This window comes from Pinus tabuliformis, chromosome Q (genome assembly GCF_031772625.1).
Source record: "Pinus tabuliformis cultivar Carrire ecotype Pingquan chromosome Q, CPIR1, whole genome shotgun sequence".
NCBI lineage: Eukaryota > Viridiplantae > Streptophyta > Pinopsida > Pinales > Pinaceae > Pinus > Pinus tabuliformis.
In genome coordinates this window covers 715,280,501-715,304,135 of record NC_142296.1, presented here as the reverse complement: position 1 = coordinate 715,304,135, position 23,635 = coordinate 715,280,501, and positions in this window count along the sequence as shown.

The following is a 23,635-nucleotide window of genomic DNA, read 5'->3' as shown; positions in this document are numbered from 1 at the left end:
AGCACGGACTTGAGCTCCCACGTACCATCGAGTATATGGGGAGACCCCACTAGGTTATCATCCTTTATCCACAGGAAGCCGTGTCTGCCGCCTTACAAGTCGTAACGCACCGAACACAGCATTCGGGAAGATTGACTGTCGTACGGGAAGTTCTTGGTTTTCATATGACTGCCAAGGTGTATATTCAGTTTTACGGATTTGTTTGGTAAACCTTTTTGCCTAGCTCTCTAGAGTAGTAACTTTTGACCCTTTTCAGACTCCTCAAACGAAAAGGCTCATCTGAGAATTTGTCACTTCGGGCTCACTAAACATTCGAAGGAGACTAGAGTCATCTTTTTGTCCTTTTCTCGACTCCTAAAACAGGAAAAGGTCAAGTTGTGTCCTTGCGTCTTAAAATTTATTTTGCCGCAATTAACATTACCTGGTTAGATCATGTTTGCGTTAGCTTGAGTAGGCTTCTTTTCGTTCTCGATGGAAACTTTTCCAGGGTTCACCAACCCAGGGATCCCCTCTGACGGGAACCTTGGTCATTTTGCTCCTTTTGGAAATGTTGGTACTCCTTATATGGCAACGTTGTCCCTCCCAGGGTTAACTGTTGGGTTTCCGGTTTGGTTGTTCTCAACCTCTTTGGGCCCTGCCATCTCAGTGTCTATTCAATCCGTCCCTCCACCTGAACAACATCATGTTAATTCTAAGGTGGATCTCTCCCCTTCTACGCCCACTTCTACATCTTCTACTTCACCTGGTGAAAGTCTAGATTCGAGTAACTAGGTGTCTAAGAAGAAGAAGAAGGCTCCTAAGGGAGAGGTTACCAGTGCAGCTACCCCCTCGAGTACACCTGAAGTCGGGCCCCCTTCCACTCCTCTACGGAAGGTCAAGTTTCCTTGTCGATTATGCAAGGAGGACCATCTTCTTCACGCTTTTCCTGGCATTCCTAGGGTACTAGAAGTATGGTCTCGCGATCCGGACCACCCCTCATCGTCCTCTGAAGCTCACGGTAATGCTACCTTATCAGTCGGGAATGGAAAGGGAAAAGGGAAGATTCGAATACCCTGTAGACTTTGTGAAGGCAATCATCCCCTTCACCTTTGTCCACTCATGGATAAAGCCTCCATTGTCTTGGAAAGTCTTACATCTCCTTCACCCCAACTTCCCATTGGTTATCAACGTCTCTCTGCAACTGCAGATCGTCCCCCTGCTGACAAAGAGATTGCTTCAAATTCTTCTCTTGTCCAGGCCCCTCTTCCCGAACCCGGTTGTCCCCAGCCTGTTCCAGACCAACCATTGGTCGGAAAGAGTTTCGACTCGAGTCCGTCGCTCACTCACTCTGTTTCGGAAGAGCATCACTCCCATGTTCTTCTCATCTCTTCAGATTCTCCTGAGTCCGCAATGACTCTCCTAACCCAGCTGCTCCCGAAGGTTCTCCTTCGGTTCCTTTAGCACATGGGGGCAATCATACGATTCCCCCACCAAGTAGTCTGGTCGCTTCCTTTGATTGGAATCGCCTGATCGCCTGTCGCCTTCCATCCCATATGCCTTTCCAGATCACAGTACATGCCTATGCAAAGGCAGTACCTGGCACTATTTTGGATGAAGGGGCATCTGGCCATCATGCATAGTGTCCTGGGGGCATTGGGCCCTGACTTTCAAGATGTTTCCCTTCCACCGGGAGTGGCAATATTGGAAGCCCCGACTTTCTAGTCATTATGATGAAGTTTGGGTGGAGCATAGTTCACTTTCCTATGTCAAGCTACTTAAAAAATGAAGCTGGGTCCGTTCGGAGCATAGCTTGCTTTCCTATGTCAAGCTCCTTAAAAAATGAAACTGGATCTAGCCGAGGATAGTTTTGATCTTGTGACGACCTCGTTAAAAAATGAAACAAGGTGTTCGAGCATAGTTCCTGATCTTATGTCAACCTCATTAAAAAATGAAACAAGGATTATGAGGATAGTTCTTTTACTGTGTCAGTCTCATTAAAGAATGAAACAACTCCCTTTCCAACTCGAGTCCTTTGATTAAGATCTCATAAAATACAAGTCGAGTCTTTCATAGATCTCGAGAGTGAACCTTCATTCCATCCACTTTGTTGAATGCAATGAAGCTTGGGGGCATGTACCTCAATTTGTATCATTATGCTGGGGGCATGCGCGCTTATAACAAGCATAGTTTTTCGTTTCAAGCTTGTGTAAACATGAAACCGAATCCAAGCAAAGTTCTCCATGGTTCAAGCTCGTGTAAAAATGAACCCATACTCGATTTACATCTTGTGATTGTCGTTTATCCATTAAAATTAGATGAGCCTTGGTTGTTTCTTTCCATCGCCACCATCTCTTTGGCCGATCATATGCTTTCACTTGGTTGTTTATCCTTTCCTGAGGAACCGCAGCGATGAATGGTTTTGTTAGCCAACCTCTTAACCATTACATGTTTTGAGTAATTCCACCATTACTGGAACCAGTTGCTACCCTTTATATCACTCGTTCCTCCAGGACGAGTCACCTTTAAGCTCTTTTCTGACTTGTAAAATATGAAAATATTGCCGAGTATTTTCCCTTTTTGACTCGTTAAAGAGAATAAAAATGGAGGTTTGTTTTCAGCTCTTTTCCGACCGTTTAAAGATGAAAATATTGCCGAGTTATTCCTCTCGACTCGTTAAATGTAAATGAGAGGCGGTCGTCTTTAAACCTTTTTCTGACCGTGTAAAAAATAAAAAGATCGTCGGACCCTTGTCGTTTCAGGTTCGTTAATGGTCACGAAACGACATGATATCGATCGCTTTTTTACTTTTTCAGGTCGGTGTCACTACATATGAAAAGCACTCCTCGACCGTAATGGTCGGGCGGTTCTTTCGAGCATTGTTTTATACTTTTTCGGGCTCGGGAGACACAACTTTACGAAAAAGGACCCCCCTGGAGTTTTCTTTTCTGCTGTCTTTTCAGACTCTCTAAATAGGAAAAGACGTCAAGTTCTTCCTCTGTCAGACTCGTTAAAACATAATGACATCGGATTCTGTCGTAATGACGCCTTACAAGCATATGCTATCCCCGTCAAGCTTGTTAAAGATAACTGGGGTACTCGCCAGCAATGGTGGGGAAAGTGGACCCATAATTATTGTCGTGTCAGCAGTATGTTTCTCTTGAACATGGCACTTGTCTGCATTCATGTCTGGGTGGGGACATCTCATCTTGTTTTTTACACTAGCCTCCGTGGGTTTGGGTTATCCTATTTGACCTCTCATCTGCTCCTTGCCTTGTCACCATGACCTTTGCTCATTTGATGTCAAATATTGCCAAGTCCACTGTGGTGCCGCCAATATGTTCAAGAGAAGTTGGCCTCTGCAGAATTACAACCTCCCTCTGATACCTCACATGATTCTGATTCACCACAACATTCTTCCTCTATCTCGTGTCAATGATGTGGGAAACACTATGGCCCACCTTTGATCAGTTCCTGTCGACTTCAGCTCATTATCTAGGAAGCTGATCTAGAGACTCCCTTCCGGTGCCTTGGAGCCTGCATGCCTAAATGGCAGGTTCTTCGTGTTCGACGAGAGGTTTTCATCATTGGCCTCAGATCAAATGATTCTATGGGTGTTCGACATCAGCTCACTCATTCGCACACCGTAGATTGTACCTATAGTACCTTGAGGGCCATTGTCAGTATTGGTGGTACCTCTCGCGTCTGTTAACAGTTTTCACTATTGGCTAGTAATCAAATGATGTTCATGCATGTTCGACTCCAACTCATGTCTTCACATGCTTGAACTTGTACGTTGTTCGGGTCGAGATGGAGCGCAAGACCCTGGATTTTGTTTGTTGGAATCCAGGCTGCGATTTGTGGCTTATTATGATCATTACATGACTCATTTACTGGATGGCTGCGACCATGCCTGAGTCTATTTATCGATCCTCACCGGATGGTTGTGCCCATACCTTGGATCTAGATTATCATGTACTATGTTATGGATGGTTGCACCCATACCACCTATATCATGTACTTGAGATATCAGTTGTACTTCTTTACCCAGGTTCTCCGGCGGCAGTGTTTTCAGTTACGCATGTTCTTGTAAAGCATTTCACCCCTCTCTCTCTCTCGGGCCTCATGCTTTAGGGGGCATCTGTTACATAGTAATTTGTCATCGTTTGTCACCGTCCCTGTTTCCCCTCTCCCGTACATTGGAGGACTCGTTCCGGGACTTGTGAGAAGTGACGTGACCTGAAACCACTTGCATTGTATTCCTCTAAGTATGAGCTTCACATGCCCTGAAGACATCTCCTGCAGAATACCCATAAAAAGTCCTCTTTTTGCATTAGCGCGGGTCTGTAGTGTACTTCCCGCGCCAATGGGAGAAATCCTCTAAAGAGGGCGCGCCAGTTGGCGCTCAGTCTCAGAGTCGCCAATTTGTTGTGGAGGTAAATCCCCTCTGCGGACAGAGGTGATCCCTACTAGCCCAGACCGAGTCTAGCAACAATCAAACAATGTTATCACGCAAGTTCCTAATTGCAAATTAAAGGTGGATGATGAGAACCTACTTGGATTCCAACACTAATATTCGTAGAAGAGACGTCGCTCTAGTTCCTTTGCCTCGGCTGGTCACGATCCCCACGATCTCCATGATTGGACACCTCCACATGCAAAGAACAACACGAATACAAGCATAAAATCCAATAGATGCAATTATATATCAGTCAGAAAAGATATAACTCAACATCAAACATAGGACAATGAGAGTGGAACCATAATGATAGTCATCTATTATTGATAAATAACAAAGAATAATACAACCATAGTTCTGACGTCAAATCCTCCTTTGGCTGGGTAGTCAGCTACACAAGTCTTGCAAAGCTTGTTGGGATGGGAAACAAGCCTCTCTCTCTTTGGGTGACAAGAATCTCCTCACTTAGATTTGGCCTTATGGGTGCAAAGAAGGCTCTTGCGGCTTCAAACTCTTCAACTCCTGGTATTCTCTATCACTATGCTGGAACTGGAACTAGCTTGCTCAAGGCATAGAGACAAGCTTTTATAGATAGAGGGGAAGGAGATAAGATCATTCACAATTTCCATGGGATTAGCTTTATCACTTAGAAGCTTCCATGAAAGGTTGCAAACCACTTCCCTTCTATGGAGATTCGAAGCCAAACCATCCTAGCTCAACACGGATTCAGTTGGTGAATGGGTTAAGGAGAACCTTCGGAAGTTTTTTTGTTAAAAACTTTACCCAACTGGGTTGGCGCGAGTGCGACTCTAAGACAGAGCGCCACTGGCGTGCCCTCTTTAGAGGATTTCCCCCATTGGCGCGGGCAATACAGTGCGGAACCACGCCAATGCAAAAAGAGGACTTTTTATGGGTATTCTGCAAGAGATGTCTTCAGGGCATGTGAAGCTCATACTTAGAGGAATATAATGCAAGTGGTTTCAGGTCATGTCACTTCTCACAAGTCCCGGAACGAGTCCTCCAATGTACAGGAGAGGGGAAACAGGGACGGTGACAAACGGTGAAAAATTACTGTGTAACAGAGCTGTGTAACACTTCCAAATCTCTCCTTAGCCTTGCCTTCAATTTTCTAATCGTCATGTTACAAATTTTTTTTGCGGGTCATGTAATGGTAGGCCATGTGTTAGAGCATTTTCTTATCCCTACTGGCCTTCTCAATTAGTCCTTCAAGATGTATGTTAACCCTCTCAAGCCAAGTTTCCCTATCATTTTCAATCTCTTGCTCAATAGGAGTAAATGTGACATGAGCCTCTTTAGCCATTTGCCTATTTGCTTTGATCATTTGCAGCTCCATGAGGACTTGCTTGTCACTCAATTGTTTGTTTTCTTGTTCTAAATATTTGATGACGAACTTGGCTCTCTCTAAGTTTTCCGCCAAAGCTTCTATTTGAGCTTCCCTTTCTTGAATCATGATGTCTTTGATATTTTTTTCATCCTAAGCTTCCAAATCAATGATGTTGACTTCTTGTTGAGTATGGCGTTGTTGTGGCTCCTCATGCTCAACCAAGTCAAAGTCTCTTTCCTCTTCATCACCAAGATCTTCCTCCTGCTGATCCGGATTTAAGCAGGAACGCAATAGATTACAGAGATAACCATAAATACAGAGATGCGATAACCATATACACAAAGATGCAGCGGAAATAATACTTCATTTCATTACTGTAAAATACTGAAATATGCTTACAATAGAAATGGAAAGAAACCAGCTAGGGCGATGGTAGCTTATCTCTGAGAAGAGATGTGGCGGCTACATGCCTCTGAACTGTTCCGAACTGTATTACAATGAGGCTCGAAGGCCTATTTATTGTTGAGAAACAATGGAAAACCCTTCACATCCCAAAACCTAACCCTAGAAGATGAAACGCCAAATTGTGGGCCCCGTTTGGGTAAATTGGTACATCAATTTCCCGGGGTCGTAACTTTGGCATACTATCTCCGTTTGACGCGCACGATAGCTCGTTAGAAAGATCTATCCGAGTACTACCACTTTGGGAGGCAACATCGGTCCATGGACCCATGTTGCCCCAGAATCCCAAAAAAACGTCGTTTAGGGCCTCAAAACGGCTCCGGAAGTTCAGGACCCGAAAAACTGCTAAAAATAGTAAACTGTGCTACAATTTAGGAAACTGAAAAGACTGAAAGAGACAGTTGTGGAGGTCCAAATGGGTTGGTGGGTGGCCACCAACATCCACCTGGATCATTCCTCCCCCCTTAGGAAGCAATGGTCCCCATTGCGTTGAGTTCCTCCATCTGCTGAACTTGTCCTGCAATCTCTGATGTGTCCAGTGATGGTGGGAAGCATGGTCGACGATGGTCCACATTGAACATTTGGTGTAGGCGAAGGAATGGAGGAATTATGTGCTCCAAAGCATTGTTCCCCATAGCCTTGGTACTGCTGTAGGTACCATGTCGGAGTGGTCTAAGCTTCTGATGGGTTCTGGTAAGGCGTTCTTTCTGTCGATGCAACCAGACTTTGTTGCCCACCTGAAACTTGTGTGGTACCCATGTGGGTGAGGAGAAGTTGTTCCTGTGTTTTTTCATGACCGTATCCCTTTGCTGTTGCTGCTGCATGGAGGAACCCTTTGCAGGGGTCATGGATGTAGCAACGATCTTCCCCTTGTTTTGGGAGTGAACTAGACAGATGAATTTCCTGGTTTGTGATATGAGCTTGCTGCCTTTCTTGGTAGTGATCAAAGATGTGGCGGTAGGTGGGGCTACCTCCGGTATCCTGTATAATGAATTATTTAAAGAAATAATGACAGCACGAGGCCTTGACTCATACACAGCATGTCGCCTCCACAAGTATGGTTGGCCTAATAATACATCGCAAACATCCAGAGGTGTAACATCACACAATACCTCGTCTGTGAATGGTTTGATACTGTAGGGAAGGCGGCACTGCTGGCGAACTTTGAGATCTCGTCCTTCATGAAGCCACCCGATACTGTATGGTTGTGGGTGTGGTGTAGTCGGTAGGCCCAACCGCTTCACGACCTCTGCTGAAACCAGGTTCTTTTGGCTGCCACTGTCGACAATGAATTGTAGCGGCGAACCCTTCACCCACATCTGTGAGTGGAAAAGACGCTCCCCTTCCTCTGGATTTTCGGGTTCATCTTTCTGGATCTTGGCAGTGGCAACAGTGGCGCTGGGATCCGCATCAATGATCTGCTTCCCTTTGCCATTACCCTTGTCGGGTTCTGGCTCAGGGTCGGAACATGCATCTGATTCGGAAGCCTTCAACTCAGCCACCAGCGACTGCTTGGTCCGACACTCACTTGTGTTATGAGTGGGACTCTTGTGGAACTCACACCACTTTCCTGTGTCCTTCTTCGGCTTCGTGGTGTTGTTCTTTTCTTGCGGCTTCGACGGGTTGTCTTGGGTCACCCCACCTTGGCTTTGTCCTTTGGGCTTCGGATTTGCAGATCCAAAGTCTCGCTTCTTCTGTTTGAACTTTTGCTCGATTTTGACAGCATATCGGTATGCTGTTCCGAGTGAGGAGATGTTCAAGAACACCATCTCTTCCTGGATGTATCTGTGCAGGCAGCCACGGTATTTGAGTACCAGATGCAGCTCAGAATCTTTGATACCCAACTGTGTGCGAAGGGTATGAAAAATGTTTGTGAACTCCGGCACATCTTGGTCTCGTCCTTGCCGCAGTGTGGTCCATTTGATGTATTTGTCCTCATAGCTTCCGACAGGGTAATACTGCTCCTTGATGGCATCCCGGAAGTCATTCCAAGTGGGTGCGGCTGAAAATAGTGAGCCTGTACTTTCATCCTTCTGCTCGCAGTAGGTTTCCCACCAGTCTTTGACGTGGGGGGCTGCTTTGAGAAGAGCGAAAACAATCTTTTCCCGACTTGAAAATTCATGAACAGAAAAATACCCATCTAGCAGATTTAACCATTTGTCTACGGCATCTGCGTCTATTTGACCCTCGAAAATGGGGATTTCAAAATTAACTTGTACCTTGAACGGTGTGGCGTTTCCAGAGTCGCTGTTGGAAGCCGATGCGTCGCCTCTGGGTAGCCGCTGAAGGATCTGCGCAAAGCTATCCATCATCGCGTTCCTTTGCCGCTCGAGCGCTTCTTCGAGCAAGATTTTGATGGGATCTCCTGCCCCCTCGTCTTTCTTCTCGTCCGCCATGGGAGGCCGTCGGGATTTGCGAGGCTGGTCTTGCAAAGGTTCGACCAGTTCAAGCCCTAACTCCTTATATCCTGACCTCGTTGGGGACATGCAAAGAAAAACAGAGAAAAAGCAGACCGCTCTGATACCACTGATCCGGATTTAAGCAGGAACGCAATAGATTACAGAGATAACCATAAATACAGAGATGCGATAACCATATACACAAAGATGCAGCGGAAATAATACTTCATTTCATTACTGTAAAATACTGAAATATGCTTACAATAGAAATGGAAAGAAACCAGCTAGGGCGATGGTAGCTTATCTCTGAGAAGAGATGTGGCGGCTACATGCCTCTGAACTGTTCCGAACTGTATTACAATGAGGCTCGAAGGCCTATTTATTGTTGAGAAACAATGGAAAACCCTTCACATCCCGAAACCTAACCCTAGAAGATGAAACGCCAAATTGTGGGCCCCGTTTGGGTAAATTGGTACATCAATTTCCCGGGGTCGTAACTTTGGCATACTATCTCCGTTTGACGCGCACGATAGCTCGTTAGAAAGATCTATCCGAGTACTACCACTTTGGGAGGCAACATCGGTCCATGGACCCATGTTGCCCCAGAATCCCAAAAAAACGTCGTTTAGGGCCTCAAAACGGCTCCGGAAGTTCAGGACCCGAAAAACTGCTAAAAATAGTAAACTGTGCTACAATTTAGGAAACTGAAAAGACTGAAAGAGACAGTTGTGGGGGTCCAAATGGGTTGGTGGGTGGCCACCAACATCCACCTGGATCACCTGCACTTTTTCCTTGCCTTTTCTCAACTGCCCAACTTGTACCTATTTTGTCAATGTAGAAAGCAAAGCCCCTTTCACACCTTGTGGAGTTAACATTTGCCTATGAACTAAAGAAGAAGGCAAGGTCCCTTCCACATTCTGTGGAGCAAACATTTGCCTAGCAGCTGTAAAAAAAATTCTTATGCCTCTCTAATATGTCAAATACACTAGCATCTCAGTAGTTTTTGCTTCCTTAACCTCTTTCCTTGTTTCTCCATGGCTAGATGGCCCACCTTCTTCTTGAGGTACTAATGATGGGATCTGTGGACCTTTGAACATCTCATGAGCAATGAAAGTCTCCAAAGGAATGTTAAGAAGACTGAGACGGTGAACAAAAATGATTTTGATTAAGAAGTAATAGTAGATGATGTTCAACTGCTGAGGGTATGGCTTCTTCTGAACAAGGTAAGCTATCTTGTCAATGTTTCTAAACAAGAAGTATGGTAGGTTCAACATATTTACCCTGGTGAAGTGCATGAGGAGTCTGATATGGTAAGCATACAACCAAGAGAATCTTCCTTCACAAGTAAAATATTTGATGATAATCCTCATCAAAGGAACATACCTGCTTTCCAAAAATTTAAAGGGGAAAATCCTCTTCACCTATCTCCTGAACTGAGCTATGATGTAAGTTTCATAATAATTCTCATAAAGGTCGAAACCCTTGTACCATTTCTCACCCACATTAGGGATTCTAGTGGCCTACGAAATGACAACTGGTGATATTTTGAGGGTTACCCCGTTAAGTGTCACCTAATTGTTATGTAAATGAGCCACAAAAAGTCCGACCAACTCATGGTGAAACTAAGTTCTTTCCACTAGTTCACAAAATTCAAAACATCCTTGGCACCTAAAACAAGAGACTGCAAGTGGACAAGCCTGTAATTCTCTTAAACTAGTGGGTTTGTCTCTTATGATTTTTCCTCCCTTGTGAGGTTTTCTCTACCTATGTCTCTCTACAGAACTATCACTGACTGTCTCCTCCTCATACTCCTCACAATCACTACTTCTATCCATGATTTGGATGACTCTCTTAGTTTGCACAATTTGTGATGGGTGGTATTAATAATGGTTTGGGAGAAATGGATGTAGGTGAGGGTATGGGCAAAACATGTGAGGGATAAGTTTAGGGAGTAATGAAGGGATGGTAGAAGGGGATAATAGTGATGGGGACAAGGGTTTTAGTTTAGGAGGTGAGTGGTAGGGAGAATGAAGCATTAGGTTTTTGAAAAGCTAAGGTTTTATTGGAGATTAGGGTTTACATGTAAGAGTTTCAAAACAATGAAATTTTACACATATGTAAACTAAGAGAGAAGATGAGCAGCAATACTTACTTAGCAAGTGATAAACAAGATGAAATTTTGGAGAAAACTGAATCTAGGAGTGATTTTGGGCTTGGCTGGCCTAAATGCAGTGCCACCATCTAGGAGTGCAGCACCAGGCTAGGAGCACAACGCCTTTTCCAAAAGCGTAGCGCCAAGCCAAAATCTCCAGAAGCGCAGTGCCTTATCTTCTAAGAGCAGCGCCACCCTTTTTTTGCTCAATAACACTTAGAAAACTAATTTTTTTCTCTCCTTGGTTTCTTTTGATTTTCTAAATGACACAATGGCATGAAAATAGAAAAGAATGAGTTTATATATGATCCCTTTTTAATTTTTTCTTTTGAAAACCCATCTTTGTAATGTCTCTTTGTCTCTTTCAATACTCTGTTTTTCAAGTGTATTCTCTTTTGCTTGCAAGTGGACTAATGCTCTAGATCACTTTGATTTTTTGCAGTGGCAGATGCTTGGAAACATCACAAGCTTAGGAGGAGCTTGGGAACAAATATTACATATAGAAAAAATAAAATTACATCATAAAGAAAGATAAAAAAACATAATACTCTGTTTTCACCTCAAAACAAGTTTTGAGGTGAGAACTACATTCGGCTCTCAAACTGATAAATTATGATTTTAACAATCATTATTAGCCTCCTCATATCCTTGCTAATCATTATTGGCATGAAATAACTGATTTTGACCATGATAAAACCCTAAAACCTAAGACACCAAACCCTAAGACCTAATAAGATAAACTGCAGAGTAAATCATGAACCATGACTGAAATATGAAAGAGGATCAACAAGTATAGATCATGAGGAGAAAAAATGGAAGTAAACCCTACCATCAGTGAATCCATGACCTAATGGAATGCAAACTCATCAGTGTGGGACTCCTACTATGAAATGCAAATGAACAGATTTTGATCACTGATGGCAATGTGAAGACACTGACACTAACATTGGCTCCAATGCGGATGGTAGCTCCTTGGAGGTGCCAAGAACACCATAGATGTTATAGCTCCAAATATCACCTTATGTATTTGTGATTCTTGGTTTGTGGCCTAAGGAAACCCCTCTTTCCAGACTTGGTCCAAATATTAAAAAAACAGTGTTCTACTCCCTGTATGTGACTTTACCCTGTATTAAACACATGTACACGCGGATCAATATATACCCAACCCGCGTATATGTCTTAAAACACTTAATAAAATTAAATATCCTTAATTATGGGCAGAGATCATGGGTTTTACCTATTTATTACCTATTAGTGCCCATGGCCTAACTGTTCCCAACTGTTTCCCAACTAAAAAACTACTTTGGGAGAAGTATAAAAAGACTTCAATGGGAAGGCCTTAATGGGGAGAGAAAATAGAGAATTACTCTACTGAGGTTATTCCCTGATCAAGTATAAAGATCCCTATATTTCAAGCACTTCCACAAGTTCAGGAAACACTTGTTTCCTTCAGAGTTGATATCCTTTCACTTGTTGGAGATATCCTTGTATTGGTTATGGAAGGAACCTTTTGAAGACCGGGACTGGATGGACCTGGAGGATGGTTTCGCTTGGAGCTGGAAGAGGAAGACTCAGGTGAACTCTTTCTATGTTTTGTTATAGTTATCTGCAATAAAAAGAAACACTGTCTTGTCCCTGATATCAACTTTGTTCATGCATTTGATGTTATTGTTATTGTTTATATATGAATGACTATTTCAATGTATAACTAACCATCTACTTATATGTTATAAATTTTATTTCACTATAATGCTTTATCTATATGCTACTATACATCTTTGAATTGGTTGTTTTGCAGGTTCAAAGATCGTGAGGAGTTGCAGAGGGTTTGAACCCTGGCTGGAACTACCCGAACGAAGGACCCCCGAGTATCTACATCCTCGCATAGTTTGCTCGTTTAAAGTATTTTGCCTGTGTTATATGCTTGTTTCTTGTTGTGGATTACTCCTACTCTGCTAGGGTTCTGACCCAAAGCCCTAGGGGACTTTATCCCTTAACAGAATTGGCGACTCCACTGGAGACAACAATATTGTTAGTTTGGGTTATTTAGTTCCAATCAGGGCTCAGCTTTCAGTTTGCTTGTTGTGATTGTACTGTCTGCTCCTATAGGAACTCAGATTTCAAGTCTAATCCTTTTCATTAGGCCTCATTTTTTGTTTTTTCTTGTAAACCTTTATATACGCACCTTTGTCGGGTTACAGAAGCATATACACGCTAGTTTCTCTGAACTGAAACTGCATATATGCAGGTTTCTTTTGGTTGAAACGTGTGTACACACAGCTTTTTAGGGACACAGTCACATATACATTTGTTTTGCATGATTTTTTTAAGTCTCTTTATCTAGAAAGATTTGTTTCTTGGCTTGTGTGCTTCCTGAGTGGTCAATTTCTATTTACAAATTTTAGTTTTTCAGTGGGCTTACTGTTTCGAGTTCTCTCCTGCTTTGAAGAGTTTTTGGTCTCGGTTTACTTTACAGTGAGTGTTATCATTTGTGTTTGAACACACAAGGCTTCTTGTAGAGGTTCTTGATTGTTTTGGTCTTCCATAATAGAATATTTATTGCATTCTTTGTGTCAAACTTCATTTTTATGGTTTGCTTTCTTTGCGTCCCGTTAATTTTGCAGCCATTCACTTCTTCTTGCTTTTCGAAAGTTTTTGTTGACAAGTTTGAAAGTGTGCCTTTCCTGATTTCTTGATCAGTGTCTCAAACCCCTTTTTGCCGCTTTTGGATGATTTAGTGTATCTTGAAACACCTATTTTGTTAAGTTTTCATTCGTGTTGAATTGATAACTTGCAAAGTTCCCTTGTGATTTGCTTTCGGTCTTTGAGTCTTTGGTAGCATTTTGGGTACTTTTAAAAAGTTTTTTTATTGCTTTTTTGAAAATAAAATTTCTTCAAAAGCATTGTTTTTTCTTTCTTTTTTGAATTTGTGTTTGGTTTCTTTTGGTTTTTGAGAGTGATTTGGGATCTTTGTGTTTAGTCCTTGTTTTGGGAAAGATTTTGTGTTCAAAATTCTTATTCCTTTCAGAACACTTAAGTTGGATTATAAAACAAATTACTTTCATTTTCCTTTTAGAGTAATCTAGAATTTTTGCATCATCATGTACACCTTGCATTAGGGTAGTTTCGCATCATTAGAGCATCAATAGTCTTTTAGTTTTTGTGAGTGTGAAGTTTGTTCCAATAAAAGAAAAGGAATTTTTTTTTCTTTAATAGAAGTTTCTTAGAACCCAAGTAGAAGTTGCTTTTCATCGAAGAACAAACAAGTGCATTGCATAAAAGTTAGTTTTTCATTAATTTCTTTTGCAGCAACGAACACCATTAGTTTCACTTTCGTATTGTCCCTTTGACTTAAAAAGAACAGCCACTTAAAATCAAGTGCTAATAAAATAAACTAGAAATTTTTGTATTTTCAATAAGTACACCAACAAGTTTTAGGTTATTTAGGGCCTTGGATTGGGCGAGAGGAAATTAAAATCTCCAAGGTCACTCTAAATTGTCAAACGTAGAAGTCTAAATAAAGAGTGAAAATCCAATAGCATTAGGGAGACCAGGAAAGCTCTATGACTAGGAGTTAAGCACGAGGGTTTTTGAAGATAAGGACAAGAGATACCCCCTCTCTTACTTGTCAGATCTTACCTCACGACTATTCCACCTGACTTCTGATACAAGTTGGTATCTTTAGTTGTCTATCCTAGGGATCTACACAGGTGGCTACGAAGGGGAATCCCGTGGCACCTGAGGTTGATGTTGCATCACTTTCAGTGGTACTTTAGAGGGCACCTTGCCAAGATTGGGGGCTTGCACTGGCAAAGGCTGTTGTTTGGAGGTTATCGTAACTTCCTCTGATGCCTTCGCTAATAAACCTGGGGCGTAATTACCCCAGTCTATTTTTGGAAGGCCCTTATTATTCACTTTCTTGTATTTTTGTGTTCGGTCATAATCACCTGGAGCGGAAATACTCGGAAGTTGTTTGACTGTTGAATTATTTAGGGATATTTTAGTGTGTGTTATGTGCTCCTAGTCAGCCTAGCTTTCAATTTCTTGAGTCTTTATGTAGATCTTATTAAAATAATTCAAACTGGCCGATCGACCACTTAGACGGTCCCGTAGACTTCATGGGCTTTCACCTGCAAGTCCAAAGCCTTCTCCTAGAAGGCGTAGGAGTGATTTTGTGAGTGGTTTTCAACCAGTGGAAGCTGATGCATCGAAGATTGATCCTCTGCTTGGGGGCATCAATGTACAAGGTAGACCTAGTACTACCACAGAGCTAGAGAGGAACACACCAGTTCTTTCTCAGGTAATCTTCCAGTCGGAAGATAATATTAAAGTAGAAGAGCTCTCAGAGTCGGATGCAGCTCTGAATTCTCCTCTCCCTTCTAATCATCCGGATGTATTGTTATACGTTAGAACTCTGACACATAGGCCTTCAAGCCTAGGTCCACACACAAACATCCCTTTGATAATCACTGCTGGAAGCATAGCATCCACCATGAGTGTTATGGGTATGCAAACTCCTATATTAGTACAAGGGGGAGGAACTATTTCCATCCATTCTACATCTTTATTTGGATCTACTGCTAGCACATCCTTATTTGGGTCTACTTCCATTCCGTCAACGAGTGGAAGTTCCCAAGTGCATGCATCCAGTTTTTGATTCTTCCCTTTTGGAATGCCCTCTCAAGGTATTCCTTCAGTTCCATTAACTACCTCCACATCCACGATGAGTGGATCGGCGTCATTTTATGGTTTTCCTTTTGGAAGTGGTCATATACCACATTCCAATCCGATGGTAGGGTCTATTCCTTTCCCTTTCACAGGTCAAGGTACTAATCCTTTTCAGAGTTGGACTAACCCTTTGGTTAGAGGGATCGGAACTGGGAATCCATTTTTTGGCCAACAAGGGAATGTGTCGTACTCCTTGGATAATTCATTTCGAAGTTTTCCACCCTTAGCTAATGATTGGAACCCTTACCAGGGGTTGTCTAATCCTTATAATAAACTTTTCTGGTTACGGAGGTGTTTCGACTGGAGTTGGTCAAACTCTGAGTTTTGTTGGACCACAAGGGTCACCTTTTGGTTTAGCAGGTTCTACCAGTTACTTGGGGAAACCTGGTGCCTTTCAAACTTTGGGTCATTCTTTTTATACTTTCGAGAACCCCACCTAATTTGGGTGGAATCCCCAAGGTCCTCCGAGACTTCCTTTTCTGGCCACACTCAATCTGCCAGACTTGACTAAGTTAACGAACGATCCAATCAGATACAATCCGACTTGGGCTACAGTCCCAACCAAACTTCCATCGGATATCCCAAAATTTGAAGGGAAGAGTGGGGAAGACCCGGGCGACCATGTAACCACATTCCATTTATGGTGCTCATCGAACTCCCTCATCAATGATTCAATTAGGTTGAGACTATTTCAACGTACCTTAACCGGTAATGTGACTATGTGGTGTATAGAGTTGCCAGGGGGCACCTTCACATTTTTCGCCGATTTGGCTAACATTTTCTTAAACCATTTTCAGTTGCCTATCCGTTACGAATTCAGAATTGAACTTCTAGCAAATTTTCATCAAGACATGGCTACTCACATTTATGATCATATTTAAGAATGGAGATGGAGAAAGAGGCTCATCAAAGCCAAAATTCCACCTGAATTCGGTCTTAAATGGTTTTCAAAATCATTACAACCTGAGATCTCCAAGGATGTTTCTATGTCTAGATTTTATTCTGAAGAGCAGGCTATCTTTCACACCCAACAGTTAGAACTGATATATTCTCAGTCTGGGACCCTTCAAAATATCTTTCCTGATGCCCCTAGATCCACAATTGATGTAGCCAAACCGAAGCCAGGCCTACATGCTGACGGTATTGTTGGATCGTTTGATGTGAATGCGGTGAATCTTCTGAGCCAATTACAGCAACTATCTATACAAATTGCTTCTTCCAATCAGGCTACACTGTCTAATACTCCACCTTCTCAACCTTCTTCCGTAAACATCGTTTAGCCTTCTAACCCTAAAGGAAATCAAAATTTCTATGGGAAGAAGAAGGGACGAGGTAAAAAAAATAATAAAGATGGGAAGGGTAATGTGAATAAGCCCGGAAATAATGCCGGTGAGGGTGGAAAAGAGTCTAACAAGAAAGTTAAGTTTCCATGCAAGCTATGCAATGGAGACCATTTGACTCATCTCCTCCCGAAAATTCAAGATGCTCAGCACTTGTTAGTGCAGCAAGGGTCTTCTAGCTCCCAAGTTGTCTTAACTAACCCTTTCCCCCAAGGGCAATAGTTGCTTGCTGGCACAAATTCAAACCCTGGTACCTCTACAGGGGGCAACCAGGAAGGGGACAATTCCTCAAATGTTTTCATGATGGGTTCTCATGTCAATGTGGCCACATGATCATGTGATTATGGTGAAGCTGAAACATCCAAGGATAAATATGTTCCCAGAACTATGGATCCACTTCATATTGAGCGACCCTCTGTCGAGTCTATACCTTGGATACCGAAAGGTTCCGCCAAATGTTCGAGAATCAACCCTAATGCTAGGGCAACCCAAAACTACTCCATTGTTTAGGATCTGGCTCAAATTCCATACGCTATGTCTGCTTTAGAGGTACTCTAGTCGTGTCCAGCTCAACGAAGTGCTTTGCTTTCAGCGATAGGGGCAGTTGATCCAAAAAATTCTTTAGCACTCACTTTTGACATGCTCAATGTCAAAAAGAGACTCCCTCATCATATGGATTTTCAAATAAAGTATACTTAGTGACAAACTAACATTTTTCGAACAGTTATAGATGAGGGAGCTTCCACGTGCGTAATGTCTATGTCATGTTGGAAGGCCATTGGATCGCCTTCGGCTGTTCCTTCACCTACACTCTTGATAGAATTTGACGGACATTCTCATATGCCACACAGGATTATCATGTCCTTTCCTATATGTGTTGGAGGAAAGGTAGTTAACATCGAAGTAGAAATTGTTGATGCCAACCTAGATTACAATCTCCTCTTAGGATGGAATTGGATTTATGAAATGGATGTCGTCGTTTCGACTCTGTTTCGAGTCCTTCGTTTTCCTCATGAGGGTAAATTGTTAAGGTTGATCAATTGGATTATTCAATAGTTTACCCTCATGTAAATTCGAATTCTACTGTTCCGTTGGTGGATAACCCTCGTCAACCTATTGAGAATCTAGGAGTTGGGATGTATTCTTCATTGATGGGTACATTTGATCTTCCCACTCCTATAGCTAGAATCAATGTCATTTCATCTTCCAAAGAGTCTTCAGGGGAAGAGTTATTGTGGACTCGTTATTTTTCAGACCCTTGGACCTTGCCTTCGCCTACAACCACATTAGATGAAGGACAAGTGCGTGGAATGGCATTCTCTATGTCTACAGTAGAGCTTAGATATCATTTTATCGTTAACTCTATAGATGACCATCCTACTCCTTTTTTAGAAGAAGAGTTAGATGGTGATGTGGCCCCAGCTTGGACCCTTGACTCTACTTATACTATGGATTGCTTAGATACGGTTTTACCATCTGAGGAAGCAATCTTAGAAGCAATGATGGGTGTAGATCGACCTTGGGAAGACTTACACCATCGTTCATATTTTCTTCCCCCATTGCGAGAAGTCAAGTCCAGGTTCTCCAATCTTCTTACTAGCGATGTTTGTACGGTTTCAAACCCTTTGGCTCCATAAAACATCTGTGCCGAAGGTAACATGTAGGTCATTTCAAAAACCGTAGTGATAAACATCTCTAGGAACCCTAATATCATAGAAAATGTCTTCACGAGGTTGAGTGTTCCCCTGAATAAATTCAAATTTACACCGACCTCTTTAAAGAGTTTTGGGATGTATTTTCTTGGTCTTATGAAGAAATTCCTGGTATTGATCCATACATCATTCAACATGAGATCAAGATGTATGAAAATTCTAAGCTGATTCGTCAGAAGCTTCAGCCAGTCAATCCTAGGAAAGCAGCAGCTATTAAAGCTAAAGTAGAAAAGCTGCTCAAGGTGGGTTTAATATACCCCATTCCTCTAATGGATAAGGTTTCTAATCCAGTCCTGGTTGATAAAAAACAAGGAACGATCCGTGTATACATTGAATTTAGGGATTTGAACAAGGCTTGTCCAAAAGATAATTACCCCACACTGTTTATTGATCATATAGTTGATGAATGTGTGGGTAATGAATTTTTTTCCTTCATGGATGGATTCTCCAGTTATAATCAAATATCTATCCATCCAGAAGACCAGCAAAAGATAATTTTCATATGTCCCTGGGGTACCTTTGCGTAAAAAAAGATGCCTTTTGGTCTTAAGAATGCTGGAACCACATTTCAGCGGGCCATGTCATATGCTTTCCACGACATCAAGTAGGTCATCGAAGCATACTTGGATTATTTAGCTGCTCTTTCTCAAAAGAGAATCGATCATCATGGTCACCTTCGATTGGTTTTTGAGAGATGTCGATTTTACAAGATCCGGTTGAATCCAAGTAAATGTGTTTTTACAGTTACATCTGGTTGGTTGTTAGGGTTCATTGTGTCAAATGAAGGGATTCAAGTTGATCCCTTCAAGGTGGAGGCAATAGTTTAGTTTCCTCCGCCGTCTTCCATCCGACAACTTCAAAGTCTTCAGAGGAAGGCAAATTTCTTGAGACAGTTTATAGTGAACTGTGTTGAGATAACTAAAGAGTTTATGCACTTTCTCAGGAAATGAGTTCCATTTATATGGGATGACTTTGTGCAATGATTTTTGGATGCCTTGAAGCAGGCGTTGATCTCTGCCCTGCTTTTGAGTCCACTGAATTATGTTAGAGATTTCCTTTTATATCTTGCAGCTGCAGAATCAACCAGAGGTATGGTTCTGGTTCAGGAAGATGATGCTCTCATAGAGCATGTGATTTACTACTTGAGTCGAGACTTGGTAGGCCCTGAACTACACTACTCTCCAGTTGAGAAATTAGCCTTGGTAGATATCCATGCTATCCAGTGGCTTCTCCATTATATTCTGCTATGCAAAACATTTGTATTAGCGGTGGTCAATCCTTTCCTATTTGTCCTCAGTATGCAAGTGATTGGGGAAAATACAATCGATGGATTGTTATTTTACAAGAATTCAATCTTGAGTTCTTGTCAGCCAAGTCTAAGAAATCATTGGCTTTTGCGGCATTAATTTCTGAGCTGACTTGTGGAGAAGATACCGTTTATGAGGAAAGTTTTCCTGATGAACATCTGTTCTTCATCTCTTCACAAGACACTTAGTATGGAGATATCATAATCTATCTCCAAACTTCGAAGTTCCCTCCTGCTACCTCCAAGGATGAATGTCGAACATTATGTCACCTGGCTAAGAACTATGTCATCATTGGTGATACATTATATCGCCGAGGGGTTGATTCAATCCTTAGGCATTGTTTAACCTTAGAGGAAGTAGATTCTATGCTTAATGATTGCCATAGTGGATCTTGTTGTGGTCATCTTTCAGGGCTTGCTACAGCCCAGAAAATCTTGTGGGCTGACTACTTTTGGCCTTCACTTTTCAAAGATTATATTGAAGCGATCAAACGTTGCCACCCTTGTCAAGTCTATACTCGAAAGATGTGCGCACATCCAGCTCCTCTTTTCCCTATTATCATTGTCGGTCCTTTTACAAAGTGGTGTATTGACTTTACTACTTGTAATCCGCCTTCAACAGTGAATCACAAGTACATTATTGTGGTCGTAGACTACTTTACGAGTGGGCTGAGGCCATGCCCATTTATAAAAATGATAGTGAAATAGCGGCATTGTTCCTCTTCAATCAGATTATTTCACGGTTCGGTATCCCGAGAGAGAATGTAACTAACCATGGCAGTCATTTCCAGAACCAACTGATGTCTAAATTGGCTCTTAAGTTGGGCTTCTGCCAGGAGAATTCATCTCCGTATTATCCTCATGCCAATGGCAAAGTAAAAGCCGTGAATAAGTCCCTCAAAATGATCCTGCAAAGGAAAATTGACAAAAATCACTCCAATTGGCATCTCATGTTGTATCCGGCTCTATGGGCGTACCGAAACTCGGTAAAGACTACCACCAGTTTTACACCTTTTCAGTTAGTTTACGGGTTGGAATCTATCTTTCCTGTTGAATGCAAAATTCCATCTCTTTAGCTAGCTATTGAGCTCCTTCTAGAGACCTCTAGTCTCGAAGAGCGCCTCCATTTGGAACATCTCGATGAGCAGCGTTGAGATGCTGCCACAATCAATCAGGCTCATAAGAAAAGGGTTAAAACTCAGTGTAATAGAGTTGTCCGTCCTCAATTCTTTTCTGAAGGCGACCTTGTCTTGTTCTATGACCAAGATAAAGACACCTTGGGGGCAGTCAAATTCAAGTCTATGTGGTATGGTCCCTTTACAGTGAAATGATTTTTAGAAAAAGGGGCTTATGAATTAGTCAATTTTGAAGGGAACAAGTTGGCAGAGCCTCGAAATGGGCTCTACCTCAAGAACTACTTTTCCTAGGTTACAGCCGAGCAATGGCTTCTTTGTATATTTTGTATTTTTTTCATATCTTAACGGGAGTTTTTGTGATATCGACACTTTTTTGATCTGCTTTGTTAGGTGTTGATGGATGAATTGGTGTATTTCGGATTCGCCCATGGTGTTAGTCGGCACACTTAGAACCTCACTTCCGCAGCTTGGGTGATTTATTATCCAACTGGCAAGTTGATGGTATCAAGGGGAGTATGTATTGGTCCTGCGTCAAATAATATGGCCAAGCATACTACCGTCATTAATTTACTATCCGAAGCTATTTCTTATGGAATCAAATGTTGGTAGTCTATCTTGATTCACAACTGGTAGTGTCACAATTGAATAACATTTATCAGGTTCGGGATCCTTATTTATATCACCAATATTTGAGAGTGAGGGTGTTGCAAAGATCATTTGTTTATATTACTTATTTTCACATTCCACGATCTGACAATTCATCAATAGATTCTATCGCTAATCAAGCTTTAGATTGGCACATCATTCATTCATCAAGATAAAAATAAACATCAAAAATTTGGAACTATATATATATATATCATAAAATCACCTGTGTGTACATAAAGTGTTTTAAAAAATAATATACAAAATCAGAACTAAAATGCCCATAATCATGTCCAGTACATCTAATGACCCAACTCAAGATAAGTGGCTAAGTAGGTGACCACTGCTTTGGCCACATGCCGAAAAAGGTGAATCCAGTCGCGAGGCACTCCTACCACATGGCGATGCATATCCTCTGGTAGATCTTCTACGGCCTCCATTGGTACCCGGTGAGTCAATCTCACCAAGTTTCATTGGACAGCGTATAAGACTCTCTCAGTCTCCACAACCGCCTCTTCAACACCTCTGCTGCGGCGCCTGTGCCGCGGAAATCCGTCTGGTCGTACTGGACCCACATCTGGAACATGATCACTATATCAATCATTTAATCCCACCAAAAATATATTTAAGTTTATTTTCATATTTGAAAAACTTAAAAATCATAAAAATTTAAAAAAAATTAAAAAATGGTTACCTATCTCTCCCCATGCTGCGTCTAGTGGCAGCACCAGATCCGGATATCCCCTAAAATCCATGCCAGCATAGGGATAGTCGTCCACAACAATGATTTTCTGCTCCCACCAGGAGAAGAAATCATCATCAAAAACAGTCCTTGGTACATTTCTACCTCCAAGGCATTTCATAAGGTCAGCCTATCTACCCATCCAAGGATCTCAGGGGCTACTGATAGGAACTGATACTCTGGGACATAACCCTGGAACCTTCTCAAAGAAGAAGGAGCACAAAATGGTCCCATATACGAATTTTTTGGTCTGTCCTTTCTAAATGGAGGATAGCTGACTCTTCATATTGGTCAAAAGAGGTGTACACCAGTGAAACATAGTAGTGAGACAATCTACAGCCAAGCCCATGGATAGTTGTGATGCTTGGTGCAATGAGGCTGATCCATTTATCCTTGTTATGGTGAACAATATGATCCTTAGGGACAAACTCTCTACATGTTTGATTGGAATTTGGCTTCCAATCTTCTCTGGATGCCCCGAACAGTATATGTGTACTTAGTCTTCCATTGAAAGACTACCTCGTGATCAGCCTGTCGAGTGTACAACTTCTCCTCTCTGGGAGAGACCGGTGATAAAGTAAATATATTCTATCTCTATCCTTAAAGGCATTTGATCAATCATGAATGCATCATCTTCAATACTCCAATACTGGATTAACATTTCAAGCAAGCGAATGTTTGCCTTCATATTTGGAATTTTGAAAAATTTTAATAAACCGCATCCCCTCAATGCATCTAAGGCTATTGATCATTAATAACCTCATCATCAAAATTAGTGTGCTCCTTTTTCCCTCCAAGTGATTGTCATCCTGAAAGAAAATCAAGTTTAACCATTAGTTTTTTATGTTTTAATTTCAAACCACGTATACGCAGGTCCATTTCATACAAAGTCGCATGTAGGGCCTGTGTATACGTGGGTTTCTCATAACCAACTAGCGTATATGCCGCGTTGAAATTTTTAACATAATTTCCAATCGTAAAACCTCAATTAGAATTTCTAAAAACAATCACAAATTGATGCAAGCTAGATTTGGGGGTTACCTAATGATTTTGAGCCAATTTGAATGGTCGAATTCTTTGAGGGGAAAATTTGCTTCTTTTTCTCCACAGCTTTTGCTCTCAACACAAATGGTAACAATGGTGAGTCAAAAAGTAATTTTATAAGCTTTGAAAATTTCAAATTTTTTCAAAACTTGATTTTGTTTCGTCTCATGAATCTTTTAACTTGGGAGC